Genomic DNA, 12578 nt, shown 5'->3' with positions numbered 1-12578 from the left:
AAACAAACAAGAACCCCAAACCACCAGTTGTGAAGCATTGCAAATCTGAGGGAAGCAACGGAAAGTTTTACAGCTCTTGAATAACTAAAGATAATGGACACAAAAGTTGATGTGGACAATCTCTTATCTACAAAAGAAAATATTTGAATTCAACAAAAAGATAGGAAGGAAATGAAATGCTATATTATCCGTAGCAAAACACCAAGACTGTATTGCAGTTTGGAATTTAATGCAGTGTAGTCCAGACTGAATCCAAAAAATACCATAGTTTTTCTAAATAAAATGTTTGCATCAACATGATTAATTAGAAAATACATACATTGTGCACTTCACAAAAAAAGAGTAATGTTTCCATGAGAATATATTATCTTAAGAGGCTTAGGATGTAGCACATTAAAGGTGTTCTTGAGGTTGATTGAGAGGGTCTGGTTAAGGGTGAATGTGTCTGTGATGATGGGTGTTTTAATGTGTAAGTCCAATGAATTACAATGTATGATTGCAGAAGGAATTGGTAACACCGTGCTGTTTAATTCCACTCAAGAGAGTGTAGTGTGTGTTGTTATGGAGTTGTGAAGGTTTTTGCTGAGGGCCTTAACAAGGACAAACAGAATGGAAGAGTAATTCTGGCATGGGTAGCATGACTCAAGTAGTAACAAGAAGCTTTTAATTCATGAACAGTAAAGGTAGGTTCAGTAATAAAGATTGTAATAGATCTACTTACTGTACAAGATTGAAGTTATGGGGTTGGTTGCTTATTATAGTCACATTTCCTGCACTTATTGAACATGCAGAGAAATTGCAAAACGCTATGATTTAGTGTGCAATACTGAAGAGGTTTTTTCCACTTAGAGTATCTACAGCTTGGGGGGTACTAGAGGGTGCACCAGCAAAATGGTCGCACTTGCGTGAGACTCCTTGCAGCCCAGGGACACAGCCACGGACGGTGGAGGGAGTTTCGGTGGGGCGGAGAGGCGGGGCGGGGGAGGGGCAGGGTGGGGGGTGCTAAACACCGGAGTATGGATAATTTAAGGTAAGTAAACAATTTAATTAATAAAACGAATTACGTAGCGCCCGCTGCATCGCAAAATGGGATGCAGGGTGTGCTGCGAAATTCGTTTTATTTATTACATTGTTTACTTACCTTCAATTATCCATACTCTGGTTTTTAGCACCCCCTAACCTGCCCCTCCCCCGCCCCACCTCTCCGCCCCACTGAAACTCCCTCCATGGGCCGTGGCTGCAGGGACATAGGGCCATATGCAGGTAAACGTGTTTTGCGATTCTCAAATAGCGATTGTTAGGGAATTGCAATTAGAGAATCGCAAAACGCAATGTAGGTAGGATTAGCAAAATATTTTGCGAATCCCACCTATTCCTTATTTGCGAATCGCAAATTGAGATTCGCAAATAGGGAATTTGTTCCCAATCATTCCTATGGGCTAGAAGGCCCATAGAAATGAATGGGAAGACAGTCTCAATTTGCGATTCTCAATTAGAGAATCGCAAATTGAGAATGCAATTTCAATGTTGCAAGTGTGTCAATAGGACACCCTTTTGCACCCCTGAAATTAACATGTGTGTACATGTGGCACACATACATACGCTAAGGGCATGTATGTGCACCACATGGCACTTTGAAAAATGCAAAAAAAGTGCATTTTTCAAAGGAATCGTAACTTACCACCAACCTGAAGTTGGTGGTAATTTGCAATTCCTTAAGCCAAAATCACACAACTTGGGGGCTACCTACAATGCATTTAAGGAATCGCAATTTGGGATTCCTAAAATGCATTTGCAAAATAAGGAATTACACATTTTGCGATTCCTTATTCTGCGTGTGGGTTTTTGTGTGCTACATAGCACACTGCCCAAATTGCGATTGCAAACGCAGAAACTCTGTGAATTTCTGCATTTGTGATCGCAATTGGGCTACCTACATATGGCCCATAATCCTTCACAATTCTGTCAAAACTCTGCCTAAGTCGGCTAACAACGAAGGGAACGAGACACACGTTGTGCATGGATGTCCCCTGGCTGACTAGATTGCAGAAACACCCTGCACATCGGCCGTGAGACGATGGATTTAGGCCGATATCACTGTACTGGGGTGAATGTATGACATTGTTCTGCATTCTGTCCATCAACTGTTGTTTTTGCATTTTTCACCCCGAGTGGGACGGGTATGCTCAGACGTGAGTCCCGTGCTCTCCATGACACTGGAATCGAGCTATCCTGGCTAATGTTATGTTATGTTATGTTATGTTATATATTTATTTTTATAGCGCACGGCTACTCCAGGGGAGTGTCCCGGCGCTTTATCAAGGCAGCTCAGAATAACACAACATAACACCAATGCAGACCACAGACAAAATGAAGAAAAGAAAAAGGGACTCCTAAAGATTAAAAAGCCAAGTCTTCAGGCCTTTCCTGAACAGGAGCAAATTCGAGGAGGAACGTAACACCAAAGGCAAGGTGTTCCACAACTGAGGGGCCCTCAAACTAAAGGAGCGACCCCCAGTGCGTGCCTTCCTCACTCGTGGCACCATGGCCAGAAACAAAGACTCTGATCGCAGTGATCTAATCGGACGATAGAAGGTCAACCTGCGTTGTAGATACTTTGCTCCTGCGCCAAATAGCGCTTTATGCGCCAAGGTCAAAGCCTTGAACATGACCCGCTTTCGGATGGGCAGCCAGTGAAGCGACTGCACCAATGCGGAAGCTCTCGCTCGCCTATGAAGGCCAAAGATCGCACGGGCCGCGGAGTTCTGCACAACCTGCATCCGCTGAACAAGATAGTCTGGGAGTCCTAGATAGAGGACGTTGGCATAGTCCAATCTAGACCCCACTAAGGCCTGTACGGTGATCTTCCTATGCTCTGCTGTGAGCAAAGGTAGGAACTTCCGGAGCATCTTGAGCAGCCCATAGCAAGTCCCCGTCAGACTCCGAATATGTGGAACCAACGACAGGCCATTGTCCAACTTCACTCCCAGGTTTTTGGCCACCAACGATACCTGTGCAGGAGGACAGCTATCCACAGGCCACCACGCACGCCAATCAGGGTCTTGGAGGCAGCCAAAAAACAGCACCTCCGATTTACTGGGGTTGGCCTTAAGACTGTTCCGCTGAAGCCAGCTAAAAACCAGCTCCAAACACCCCCGGATGTTCTCTCCATCGAAGGCCTGATCCTTCCCACACGCAAAAAGCAATTGCGTGTCATCCGCGTAGGACACGATCCGGGCCCCAAAAGACTCCACCAGTGCCGCCAAAGGTGTCATAAAGATGTTAAATAGAGTCGGGCTCAACACAGAACCCTGTGGAACCCCGACTCCCAATGGCGCCATTTCGGCGGAGCTCGGAGAGGCCCAGACCGTTTGTCGGCGGCCCTCAAGAAATGATGTAAACCAGTTGAACACCGTCCCCCTCAGACCGATGTCATGTAGTCTGGCAAGGAGCACCCCATGGGGGACGGTGTCAAAGGGCGCCGATAGGTCAAGCATGACCAGCATGGCCCTGCCTCCAGCATCCAGAGTCTCCCTAATGATCTCCGACACCTCCAACAGTGCCGTCTCCGTGCTTAAATTAGGACGGAAACCGGACTGCGAAGAGTGAAGCAGATCGCTGGACTCTAGATAGCCGGAGAGTACGCCATGCACATGCTTCTCCGTGATCTTGGCCAACGCTGGAAGAAGGGAAATTGGCCTGTAATTGGCCAGAACCTCTGGGTCCGAACCGGCCTTCTTAAGGGCCCTGATGAGGGCTGAACGCCCGAAACTGGTCCTAGGATGCTTGTTTCCAGTCCAGGGAGGACCTGGCTTGGCAGTTCGGGATGGACTGTTCCCATGGGGCACAGGGTCAATACTGATTTGCATATGGCTGGGTTCAAACTGGAATGGCATGATGAGCAAAAAAACGATGGATTTAGGCCCAGATCTCTGTACTGGGGTGAATGTATGACATTGTTCTGCATTCTGTCCATCAACTGTTGTTTTTGCATCAGCCGTGGGACAACTTTGTAGGCTGACCCAGGCTCATGCTGCGAAATGGTTGCCTCCTGGCCTGAGACACAGAACCGTGGCTTACGATGACGGAGAAAAGGACCCTGGTCGGCGATTGTCCACTGCGACCCTAGGACTTGCACTGTGAAGGAAACAGCTGAACCTGCCCCCCAGATGCTGGGACCCCTGCTGCCTGGGATGCCGAGAGGTAGCGGCGGAGGTGCCGAGAGCGTGATCGAATGAAGTGGCGACTCCTGGCCCCATCCAGACGCAGTGAGTATTGGCTACTACGATTCCCTAGAACCGAAGTGAGGAGCCAGAATCGGTGTGCTGCACCCCCGATCACTGCTTTGCCCCCATTGGCAGCCCGAGTCAATTGTAAGGAGTCCCGGACGGCCCTCCACTATCCGAAACTGAACAAAGCCATTACTCGGAAACCAGCGTGACTGGCCGCCCGTCATTGCCCTCTGCTGCTGCATCTGTCCCTCGCGGTGAGCGGTCCCAGGAGAGCCTGAATTGGATCGGTGCATCCCAGATCATTGCTTTGACCCCTATTGGCAGCCGGAGACAATTGTAAGCAGTCTGGGTAAGCCCTCTGTTATCTTGAACTCCATCAAGCCTTTACTTGGGCCCCAGGCTACAACGCAACAGGCTGCTCTTCATTAACCTCTGCTGCCACATCTTTGCCTTGCAGTGAGCGGACCCAGGAGAGCCTGAATCGGTGGGGTGCGCCCCAGATCATTGCTTTGACCCCCAGTGGTAGCCAGAGTCGATTGTAAGGAACCCAGACCAGCCCTCTGTTATTGGGAACCACATCAAGCCTTTACTTGGGCCCCAGGCTACAACACGGCTGGCCGCTGGCTGTTGACCTTTGCTACTGTATATGAGCCTTGCTGTGAGTGGTCACATGAGAGGCTGTTTAATCAATCAATCAATCAATCAATCATAGGCATTTATACCGCGCACTACTCACCCGGAGGGTCTCAAGGCGCTAGGGGGGGGGGGGTCCGCTACTGCTCGAACAGCCAGGTCTTGAGCTTCTTCCTGAAGGAGAGGTGGTCTTGGGTCAAGCGTAGGTCGGTCGGGAGGGAGTTCCAGGTCTTGGCGGCCAGGTGGGAGAAGGACCTTCCTCCTGTTGTCGCTCTTCGGATGCGGGGGACGGCGGCGAGGGCGTGACTGGTCGAGCGGAGATGGCGTTTGGGAGCGTAGAAGTTGAGGCGGCTGTTGAGGTAAGTCGCGCCTTGGTTGTGCAGGGCTTTGTGTGCGTGGGTGAGGAGCCAGAAGGTGATTCTCTTGTTGATCGGGATTCTCAGGTGTCTGGAGATGTGGCTTCGTCTGGGGACGTCGAGGATGAGTCTCGCCGAGGCGTTCTGGATACGCTGGAGTCTCTTCTGGTGCTTGGCGGTGGTTTCGGCGTAGAGGGTGTTGCCGTAGTCCAGACGGCTGGTGACGAGGGCCTGGGTGACCGTCTTCCTGGTCTCGGTGGGGATCCACCGGAAGATCTTACGTAGCATGCGCAGGATGTTGAAACAGGATGTTTAATAAGGCCCAGCTGCCATTCCGGCTATGGAGGAGAAGCACTCCTGCCTCTTGCTTGCCCCTCCAACCACTGACCTAGAGGGTGGACTTCTGAGGCCCAAGGCCACCACATTTAAGTGAGAGGGAAGGGAAAAAAATTGCTCAGAGAAACTGGCTTGCTGCCTTGGGAGCGGATTGCCCACGGCTGTCCCCAGACTGGACTCATAGCTGTCTGAGACTGAAGTGTGTTACCCCAGCTGGAGACTCAGGGATCTACTAGGTGCGGAGCACACTAACCGGCACAACCGCCCTGGAGCACCTGCGGTGTGTGAGAACAGACGCTATGGGTAAAACAGATGGCAAACAAGCACAGTTGCCATTGAAGCACGTAAGTCCACCAGAGCTACAACCAAGCCTGCTGATGCCCGGGTGGAAGGACCTAGCACAGCTGCCCAGAACTCCGCCAACGACCTCAAAGGGCTACTCCTTATGATGAAGCATAGCCTTACCTCGATTGAGACCAAAATGAATGCCATGCACACTCATACGATAGCATCACTCATAAAATAGATCAACATGAGGAACGCATTACCGAGACGGAGCTGAGGATCTCTACCTTGGAAGACACCTTCCCAAGCAGGAATGAAAAGTTACTCCGGATGGAATGTCTCCTGAAAGTTATTGCAGCCAAAAACGAAGACTTAGAATCTAGATTGCCTCGCAATAACATTTGCATCCTAGGAGTGCTGGAATCCACCAACACAGGTAGGATGGAGGTGTATGTGGAGTGTCTGCTGATGATGATTTTTGAGAGAAGGGCCTTCTCCACAATGTTCATTATAGAAAGAATGCATCACTCGTTGGCTGTCCGCCCCCCGCCGGGAGCTCCTGCTAGACCGATCAGCGCCTGTATCCTCAATTACCAGGATTGGGACACTGCCTTGAGAATCACCATAGAGCGCACCCCACTGTCCTTTGAAGGATCCAGATTCACTATGGTAGTCCAAGATGCCCGGAAAATGTTCCTACTGGTAAAAAAGAAACTGCAACAGGCCAACATCCCATACGCCATGTTATTTCCTGTGAAGCTGCAAATCACCCACCAGGGCAAACAGCAATTTTTTACCAAACCTCAACATGTTGCGGATTTCTTAAAGGCTTCTCTCCGGAGGTCTCCTCGACATGGCCCTGATCTGAGTCCCTCTCATACAAATGCAGCCTTCTCTGACATAGAATAACTCTGCCTCTGTTGAGCAACTGTGGCGCCAAGCATGCCCTTCTACTCCAACATTCTTTAGAGGGGCGGTGCGGTTCCTCGGAGCAATGGGATGTGTCAGGCCGATCCAGACATTCAAAATGGCATTTCAGTGCCCATATGGAACAGAGCTCACCATTAATAAATAACTTGGTCCACGCGGATTGTTCCCAACTAGCCACTAGTCTGTCTTGAAGGGTGGGAGAATGGACATGAACCAGACCCTGGGCACCCTTGTACTCAGCGAGGGAGACCGATGTGCCCTCGAGTGATTCCCCAACTGGTCCACCCTGATGTGCTTGCTGTTTCTTGGAATATTATTTTCATGTTATTATTGTTGAATTTGTTTGAGGGACTGGGGGGAGGGACCCTAGGCCATGGCAGGATTGGGCTGCCACTGTGGGATTTGGCAGAACTGAAATGCTGCTTTGGGGGGGTGAGTGGGAGAGGATGTTGGAGACAGTATCAAACACACTATATGCAAGCCTTACTAACATACACTGCATTGCATACACAGCACATATCACATGCTCAGCTCTATATACTTCTTGCATGCTAAATGGTGGGCCGGAACCCACTAAGCTAAAATTTTCTCACCTGGAATGTTAGAGGCTTGGGAAACCCTAGGAAACATCGTCATGTACTGGCTTACTTAGACCAACACAACCTACACCTCTCGATGCTCCAAGAAGCTCACATGGGCCTCACATCGCCGAATAACTTTGCATTTCATTGGGACTCCTATAGATGCTGCTCTTCTTACTCCACTTATACCTGTGGAACTGTGATTCTCATCAATAAAAATGTCCCATTTGTACCGATAGGAAAACTGGCTGACTCCCAGGGGCGCTCTTGTATTGCACGGGGTAAATGTAAAAAATTTAAATTGATACTTGTATAGCGCCCTACTCACCCGTAAGGGTCTCAAGGCGCTTGTATGAATACCGCTGTGGAACCCATCCTGGCTTTCCCTGTGAGGTGTCCACTCCGGGGCACCCCCAAGGTGGAGGCCAGGCATCCTTAGCGTTGTGGGGGCCGTTGTGGAGATTAAGCAAGCTATTGCCCAGAGTTGCAGAGTGGGACTCCATGATTGGAATAGGCACCAAGGCGAGAATTATCAGCTCCGTGGAATTTTGAGCTCAAGACCCGCCGAGGTGGGGAATTGAACCCTGGTCCCGGGTTAGACCTCTGCATCAGGGTCTGACGCTCTAACCATTGAGCCACACTTCTCCTCCCACTCCATCACTCATGCCTGATGCTATGGCCCTAACACCGACGACCATACATTCGTCAATATCCACTGGGGGAAAATTCTGGAAATAGGATCCACACACAGGGCGTAGGGGGGGTGACTTCAACTTAACCCTACACTAGATCCACAGCACCCGCAACCTTATCACTATACAGAGGCCCAGAGACAAAGGGTGGAGAGCCTAGCTGCACATGATCTGTTGGACACATGGAGAAGCCTATCAGAGTATCAGGACACTGCAGAGCGAGAATGCGAAATGCGAGGAAAAACCATTCACGGCCCACATTATGGGGAAGGAGAGATCCCTGTCAAGGCACTGGCGGCGCTCAACTGCAAACCTAGGTTTTCCAATACAATACTGGAAATTACCAATCATGAAGGGTGTGTGCACAGATATCGTAGACACCTTCTATGCGTTCTACACCAATTATACAACACGCACCGGCAACAACCATTAGAATGTAGGTCCTACTTTGAGGACATAGCACTGGGCTGGCTTGGAAACAGCCAGAGAGAATTCCTCCTAGCTGATTTTAAAGACAAGGAGATACGGTATGCAATTATGCAGTTGCAGTCTGGCCACGCGGCAGGACGGGTTACCCGAAGAGTTTGATAAGACCTACTGTGACACACCCCTCCTATCCTGAAACAAGTCTATCAAGAGGTGCGTGAGAAGGGGGTGCTACCGCTCACAATAAGGGACTCACTCATCATATCCCACCTCAAGCCTTGCAAACCGGGTGACAGGTGCAACTCTTATAGGCTGCTCTCGCTTATTAATTGCGATGCCAAAATCTTGGCCAACTACATTGCTAACCGGATCAGTCCTCTGATGAAAGCCCTGGTGTTGCCGGATCAATCAGGATTTATTCCCGGCCGGGCAACTTCACACAACCTTTGTACCCTTTTCGCAGTGGAGGTTTTCCTTGATGCCACCAAAGCCTTTGACTCTCTTGAGTGGGACTACCAGGCAAGTGTGCTGGTGAGGATGGGCCCCCTCCCCCCTTTCTTGCTTGGATCCAGTTATTATACACACAGCCCCAGGCAAAGCTATTGATTAATGGTCTTTGCTCCCCCAGGTTTTCCATTACGAGACAGATGAGACAGGGATGCCCCCTTTCCCCACTTGTAATTGCCCTGGCTATGGAGCCGCTCACGGCTAAGCTCCGGCAACACCACCACAACCACACTTTTATCTATCCTGAATGGCAAATTCTCATCTCGTTGTATGCCAATGACCTCACATTGTATCTATGCGACCCTGAGGAAAGCTTGAATCCCTTATTGTGGGAGTTCTTGAAATTCGGGCAGTATTCGGAGATGAATATTTATTGGGACAAGTCACAAATCTACCCCCTCACAGATGCAGTGAAGAGGTACACCCAGACTTCCCCCTGGCTTAGTGCGGTGACGAAGTTAAATACCTCAGCATAACCGTAACCCGGGATAGGGAGACTCTCATGAGAGCCAACAGTGCAAGGGTGTGTGCGTTGATGGGAAGATTATTGATGTTCTGGAAGCTCTCCCTTCCTGCATATAAACAATCTTTAAATGGTGTTTTGAAACTTCTATGTGTGCAGCACACATCGAAGTTGCAGGAAAACGCACCTTCCTCCACATGAACAACCAATGCCTCTTGCTGTTTCTATGTGGGTTGCAAAACACAGCACACATGTAAACGCAAAAACGAGGCGAAAGTAAACATGTGCGCCTGTTTAAGACCGTGTTTTCCCTGGTCTTCATTTTGGTGCTGCCACATATATACACTGCCCTTGTAAATATGGGGCAGAATCAATATCTATGGGTTTCACGACGGAACATCCTCCATAACACCCATTGCCCACCCCTTTCACTCTAAGTATAGCATGAAAGTGGGCCTTACTTACAAGGCGTGGCTTAACGCTGCCTTGTAAATAAGGCAAAGCGCATATCGCCACAGGAATGTCACTAAAAGAAAAGTTTCTGTGGCAATAGGGGCTTGTAAATATATCCCTTGATTTGACTTTGAGCTATTTAAGAAAGAAAACAGTGTGGCTATTCACATAAGGACTGCCCACATTATGCTTAGGAGTAGCAGATCTTCTGTTTACAAACAAAAGATAGACCACAGGCTTGCAAAATCATTTGTTCATGTATGTTTATTGTGCATATGAATACATAGTTTTTGATAATGTAAATCAGCATTTATATTTCATACAAAATAAATGTATGGAACTTAAAGGATTTCTCTGCTCATCGCTGCCACCTCTCCCAGGGTAATGCGTAACTAGCTACTCCAGTCCAGGTCCAGCTGTGAAACGTTTGGGAACATACACCAGCATTTGTGGTTGTTTCCAAATTTGTGAATGCCCAGTTCCACTTGTACTTAGTTGGAAATGTCTTTGAATACAGCGCAGAAGCAAAGGGTGTAAACCCAAGGGAATATCTTGAAAATTGGTGAGGATTGGAGTGAGGTTTTTATTTACTGTGTCATAGTATAATTTTTCCATTGTGATATATTTTGACATGTATATTTGCACCATATATTGGCAAATGTGGAAAAAACATTGTTAATCCTAAATAAGAGATCACAAAAAATGTCCATTCATACCATTTGGGACCTGTAATGGTTGAAGAACCAGAGCTGGAATGGGGAACCAAGATCAGCCCTAGCCAAAAGCTTAAACAAGCCCATTCCTTGTGTCTCCTTCCGCTATCACTCTCTCTCCATCCATACATACCTTCTCTTCTTTTCTCCTCTCTATTTTCCCCCTCTATTCGCTTTATCTCCACTTCCCCTTTCCTCCCTCTCTTTCTCACTCTCTTGAAGCTTCCCAGTGCCCACTAATGTTAACCTCAGCAAGGCTCTAGGCCTCCAAGTGCTCCAGCCAACTAGGGAAATTCCTGGCAGAAACATTGGCCTGTCCAGCCCTTGTTTACTCTAACCAACTGTGCTTTGTTAAAGATCATGGGGCAAATTTATCAAAAAATGGCATAGTGCAGTGCAGCAAGTCACCTTTCTGCGCTGTACTGCATCACTGGGAAAGGGCAGGAATGTGCTATATTTAAGACATACCATGCCTTGCTGACTCTTCCCCTTGTACTGGCGCCCATTGGGCTGCCTAACGCCAATGCAGGCCATGGTGCAAGTATACCTACATCACATGCAGGATTGTTTTTGTGCAGGAAGGGCCACCATCCTGCACAAAAACAATCCTTAGAGGCATATTCCTCTTTCAATGTATGCTGCACAAACAGAAAAAGGAAGTAATGAGGAGAAATAAAGATGTGTCCGTGTTAGGCCTCTCCTGGGGGGTGTATCTTTTTGGCAAATTACAATGTGTGTACAAGGTCCAGGAAATCCGGGAATGCATCACAACCCATGGGAGTTGCATAGGAACACCCACACAATGCGCTCAGAATACCTTCCCTGGGCACTGCATTGCGTTGATCAGATTTTTGACCCCACTCGAAGCCTTGCAAAGTGGCTTTAAAAATCTGACTTAGAGGTTTGCGTCATGCATGTTGCAGGGTGCAAACGTGATGCAACCCTCTCATAAATATGTCCTTATTTTTTCTTGAAAGATGTGTGCTGATGCCAACAGAGCAATGGAGGAATGAGGTGGAGGAAATCACTGTTTGTTGCAGTGTTCTGATTTCCCACAGCCCTATTTCGTACATGACCATAGCTATTTATAGGCAGCTCTGAAGTGTCCAACATGAGTCCTACAGATCTGTACAAAAGCTAAAAAAAAGTAAGTCAATACATAGAAAGAAATCATCTTCAATGCGATCCATGTACAATAAAAATAGTCTCTGTAGACCTTTTTGTTGCTTCTACGACCCGAGTCTGTGCAAAAACAACTGCAACAAAAGTTTTCCTCTTTAGAGGTTATTTTTTCCCCTACTTTATGAAGAATTCTACTCTTTATTTTACCAATAAAAAATGTTCCCAAGCCACCAGAAACTTACTTTTTTCAGGTTTCACAGGAATTTTGATGTCTGGCTTTTAAAATCTAGTTTCCAAAAAAAACTCTGGCCAGACTTAAGCAGCTCCTCCTAAACTGCTTTGTTGACCACAGTGAACACAAATCTTGATATTCAAGTTATGCTTAGACTATAGTTTAATGTAAACAGCTTGTTATGGCTTATGCCGTGCGCATTTCTACAAATGATATTTCGCCAAATCAATCAGCGTAAACATCTTATTCCGGGGAACATTAAGCAATGCGATTTTGCAATAGAAATATACAGGGCAATGTTTCGCTTTGTTTCTGTTTTTAGGAATCCTTACTGCATATATTAACAAATATTTTAAGCAGAAAGGGGCAGAGTTTTCTTCACCATCATTTGCGATTCCCAAATAGCGATTTTTTTGAAATCGCTATTTGAGAATTGCAATTTGGGATGTATGTAGAAAATCGCTTTTTTTAGCTATTTCTTAATATTCCTTAATTGCGATTAGCAAATTGCTAATCGCAATTAAGGAATAATTTCCCATTCATTTCTATGGGCCAGGAGGCCCATAGGAAGGAATGGAAATGTATTTTCAATTTGCGATTCACAATTTTCTAATCGA

Source organism: Lissotriton helveticus, chromosome 4_1, assembly GCF_964261635.1.
Source record: "Lissotriton helveticus chromosome 4_1, aLisHel1.1, whole genome shotgun sequence".
Taxonomy (NCBI): domain Eukaryota; kingdom Metazoa; phylum Chordata; class Amphibia; order Caudata; family Salamandridae; genus Lissotriton; species Lissotriton helveticus.
This window is presented reverse-complemented; position numbering follows the sequence as displayed.